The sequence below is a fragment of the Myotis davidii genome, unplaced genomic scaffold, assembly GCF_000327345.1.
Source record: "Myotis davidii unplaced genomic scaffold, ASM32734v1 scaffold209, whole genome shotgun sequence".
In the NCBI taxonomy this organism is placed as follows: Eukaryota; Metazoa; Chordata; class Mammalia; order Chiroptera; family Vespertilionidae; genus Myotis; species Myotis davidii.
In genome coordinates, this window is record NW_006300047.1 from 1,635,189 (window position 1) to 1,639,867 (window position 4,679).

Genomic DNA, 4,679 nt, shown 5'->3' on the forward strand with positions numbered 1-4,679 from the left:
GGCACCCGGGGCTGCGGGTCCCGGGCCAGGAAACCTCCCTCTGACCTTAGAGACTGCTCGTATTCACCCCAATCCCGTACGGAGGGGGAAACTGAGGCTGACTGCAGATGCGTGTTGACCGGAAGCGGGAGCGGCGGGATTCCGGGCCCGGAGCTGGAGAGAAGCAGGATCCCTTAGCTGAAAGTCCTTGCTTGGGGCGGGGAACTGGTTATTCTCTTGTTAGTTCATTTATTTATTTTCATTCATTCAACATTTATGGAACACCAACCGTGTACCTGGGGGACCGCTAACAAGGAGACAAACTCACGGAGCTCTCATTCTGCTGAGGGTTGAGGCTGCCAGGAGTTTGCCGCCCCTTGGCTTCGTATAATCATGGTTATTTAACGTAATAACCTTGATTAGGCCCCCACCAAGGGCCACGCCCTGTACTAACCACTCAACACGTTTCTCAAGGTGACTCGGAAAGGAGAACTGTCCCATTTTACATGGGGATGAGGGACCCGAGGTCCGCAGGACACAAGTACCACAGCTCTCGTGATGGAGGCAGGATTTGAGGCCAGGCCTGCACCCAAGAAGGGAATCCAGTGAGAGGACACCGGGCCCTGTGGCCAGCTAGAGCCTGCAAGAAGGTGAGATGGGTCCATCAAGACCTCTGTGGTCCAAGTCTCCTGGGTCACTGCCTCTGGCTTGGAAGATAGGAAGGGACAGGGAAGCCTCTCATTCTGAGAGCTGGGGGGCTTGTCAGCTGGAAACATCTCTCCCAGCCTCAAGCAGACCCTCTGGGAGAAGATGGAGGACAACTCACAATGCCATGGGGGCCAGGCTCTCCTTACTCCCTCCAGGGCAGCCTGGCTGGTTGGTCTCTTTCCTGCTTCAGATGCACTAAGCTGTTTCCCTTCTCGGGGCCTTTGCCGGTGCTGTGTCCTCTAGCTGCACTATTCTTCCACTTCATCTTTCAGATCTCAGCTTAAATGTCCTTCCTCAGGAGGGCCCTCCCTGATCTCCACCTAAGTGATTCCTTTTGTTATTTTGTTATTGTCCGCCTGGTGCATTGTGAAATTGTACATTTTTGAGGGTGTGTGATTAAATTTGGTCTGTCTCTTCCCTAGGAGTAGGGCAGTTTCATTCATTGCCACGTCTGCAGAACAGTACCTGGCACACAGTAGGTGCTGAATATATACACTGACTGGCCATATTATTATGACCACCTGACGTTTGTAGGCAATTTAGCTGTACACTGCATCGTATGGGATATGGAAGCCGAAGGCCTGTTCGAACACCTTTGCTGTCTGCAGTTACCGAGATAAAACGTCTCCAATTCGCACAGGAACACAAGGATTGGACAGTCGAGCATTGGAGCACCCCTTCTTTGACGCCTTCCTAAGTTGCTCAGGGTCCAGTGCTGTCTCTCAGCCTTGGCTCCTCTGTTTCTTAGAAGAGCTGGCCTTTGTCCTGACACTCACCTGGGTGTGACACTCACTGGCCCCTTGCACTACTGACCAAGTAGTCTGGGTAGCCCCATGGGGATGTCTTTAACCTGAAAGGAGATTTTCTGAAGCCAGTGAGGAGAACTTCAGACGTTGCAGGTACTCTTTCTGCTGGTAAAAGAGCCATCAGGCAGCTGGTTCCACAACCATCAAGTCTCACAGAACTGGACAGTGCTATTCATCAGGCAGGTGTCAGATTCCTCGCATCACCTTTCAACATCTCGTGGAGTCAATGCCAAGAAGAATCGCCGCAGTATTGAAGGTAAAAGGTGGCCCAACGAAGTACTGGTGGGGTGGTCATAATAATCTGGCCACTCAGTGTATATGTTTAATGAATGAATGAATGAATGAATGATTCGTCTGCAGAGCTCCAGGCCTGGCCCAGCTGCATCCTTGCCAAGAAGCCAGGCCCGATGGTGAACTGGTGGTTGAATGGGAATAGGGGACAGAGCCTGAGGGAAGCCCAGCTCCAGGCCAGCTGCCTCAGAGGCCCGAGCCAAGCGTCTCAAACAACCTCCGTCTGTCCAGCACTGCCTTCAAAGGCTCCTGTCACATCTGGGAGCCCAGAGCAGAGGGAAACAGGTTCTTCCCACAGATCCAGCTCCAGTGGCCTCTGTGGTCCCAGCCTGAAGTTGGCAAAGACCTCATAAATGGGGAGGATGTGGGAGGGGCAGTCTCAGAGCCCCAGAGCCAGAGCTGGCAAAGTGATGACAGCGGAGGCAGGGACACGTGAGGAAAAGATTCTGGGAGAAACAAATGGTAAGGTGGAATGCAACATGGCATAGAAGTTGAGAGTCAGACTTCCTGGGTCCAAATCCAGCTTTTCCTTTGGAAAAACAGCCTAACCTCTCTGTGCCTCAGTTTCCTCATCTGAAAAATAGGGGTGACAGTAAGATTGACTTCACAGAGTGGTTGTGAGTACCTCAAGAGCTTGGTGCAGAGGCAGCAATTCCACCTACCTGGTATTTAATGTTAACAGTAGTAGCAGGGTCTGACAGGTGGGGTGAACTTGGACTTCCCCATTTGGAACTGGGGCAAGTTACTGTACTTCTCTGAGCCTCAGGCTCCGCATCTTCATTTGGGTCTCATGTAAGTCCCTTTGGGGTGCTGAGAGATGGGGGCCTGAGAGTAGCCCACCTGGGCCCAGCCATCATCTTGCCCAAATTGAGTTGCTTCAAGAATACGATAAATAATAATAATAATAATAATAATGGCAGTAAACACTGTTCAAATCACTCCATGTGCATAAACTCATTTTAATCCCCATTTTACAAATGGGGATACTGAGGCACAGAGTGGCACATGTACACAGAAATTACCTGGGGGTCTTGTTAAAATGCAGGTTTGCTAAGTGGCTAGCGTCAGCCCATGGGTTTGATTCCTGGTTAAGGGCATGTACCATGGTTGCAGGTTCCCCAGCCTCGGTAGGAGGGCACGTGGGGAGCAATCAATCAATGTGTCTTTCTCAGGTCAATGTTTCTCTGTCTCTCTCTCCCTCCCTCCCTTCCTTCCATCTCTTTCTAGAAATCAATGGAAAGAATATCCTAGGGTGATGATTAAAAACAAACAAACATGCTGATTCTGGCTCAGTAGGTCTAGGTGTGAGAGTCTGCATTTCTTATAAGCTCCCAGGTGGTGCTGATATTTGGGGAACCACACTCTGAGCAGTGAGGGGCTAAAGCCCTTGCTTAAGGCCACGTAGATGATGAGCAGTGAGCCTGGACTCAAGCTCACACGGTAGACTTCAGAATCCTTTCTCCCTTACAAAGAAGAGGCAGGAAGTAGAGCTCCCCTCCCCAAGCTCATTTCCTCTCCCGGGGCCTCTACCTCCATGCTGACATTTGGCCCATAGTAGCCCCCTGCCTCCAGTGTCCCAGGGGTCTTCCTCCCTGGCGATTGCAAAGAGGTTCTCAGATGCTCATTAGCCAGGAAGATAACTAAGGGCAAGGGATGAGCTCATCCTGGCTCCCTGGGGGTTGCCATGGCTCAGCTGGGTCTGCCTTGTGCGTCTGGCCCCGTGCCTGCTTCCCTTTGCTGGAGAGGCTGGGACAAGAGAGGGACTTGCTAGGGAGTAGGGAGGTCTCAGCCAGCCTCATGGGAGACTCCCTCCAGCTGGGCCTTTCTGCCTCGCCACCAGCCACCAGGATGCACAGGCCTCTGTTTCCAGGGCATCCCCATAAGGGTTCCAGACCTAAAATGAAATGAAAACTGCTTGGCCAGAGGGGAGTTTCCCAAAAGGTGAGAGGTGATGCCCTAGTGAGTTCTGCAGGGTTAGGTCAGGTAGGACAGCTAGCAGTGAATTAGACAACAATTCTTGTTCAAGGGAGAAGGCCTCACTTGCTTTAAGATCTCTCCACACCGGCTTCCCTCATAACCAGGAGGTTGCAAACCTCAGGCTCAACGTTTGGGCAATCCACATTCTTGAACTAGAGGTTAATAATGTGCCATTTTCTGCATATTTATGTTTACAGTTACCTTCTATTTTGGGCTCAGGTATTGCTTTTCCATTTGTGATAATGACATACCCATCCCTTTAAAAATCCATCCACTAAGGGGGAAAAGTGAGTTAAAGCCAAGTATTAATGGAAATAACTAGAGGTTTTACAGGGAGATGAAAGCAGTGGGACAGTGGCAGATGGATAGCTGAAGTGGGGAACCTGCTCGAGGTGACCCAGAGGGCTACTCACAGCCTAGGCACCCCAGTCTTCTTACTGCAGTGCCCAGCAGACCACCAGCCTGAGACAGAGATATCCCACAGGCTCTGTGTCTGCCAGAAAAGTCCATTTATGTTTTCCTGGGTTGAGTGGGGCCTAGGTTGACTCTGGTCTTTATTCCTGAGGTCTGTGGTCAGTGTCAGTGTGATGAGGAGCAGACTAAGGGAGAGGGGTTGGCAGGCCCAGCCTGAGATGCTCCCCACCCACAGCCTGCCCTGCTTTCCATCTGTAGCATCACCATCGCCAAACACACACACACACACACACACACACACACACAAGCACTGGAGCCTGTTAATCATACATTCATTCAGTTATTCATTCAACCAATCTTTATCTTTAACCTACTATGTGCCAAAAACTTTGCTAGGTCCTGGAAAGACAAAGGTGAGTTAAACATATTCTCAAGCTTCAGATATTCTGCAAAGAAGTAGGCAGAAACCAAGAAACAAAAACAAATAAACAAACAAAACCGAAA

At 50.7% G+C, this 4,679-nt stretch overlaps 1 long non-coding RNA gene across 1 annotated transcript in view; it reads left to right on the forward strand.

Moving 5' to 3' along the window:
- The window catches only part of LOC107185063, a 12,087-nt gene that overhangs the window by 1,066 nt on the left and 6,342 nt on the right, over positions 1 to 4,679 (forward strand). The window contains exon 2 of the long non-coding RNA XR_001515978.1: positions 454 to 629. This is a non-coding gene — a long non-coding RNA (uncharacterized LOC107185063). The remainder of the gene's footprint in view (positions 1 to 453; positions 630 to 4,679) is intronic.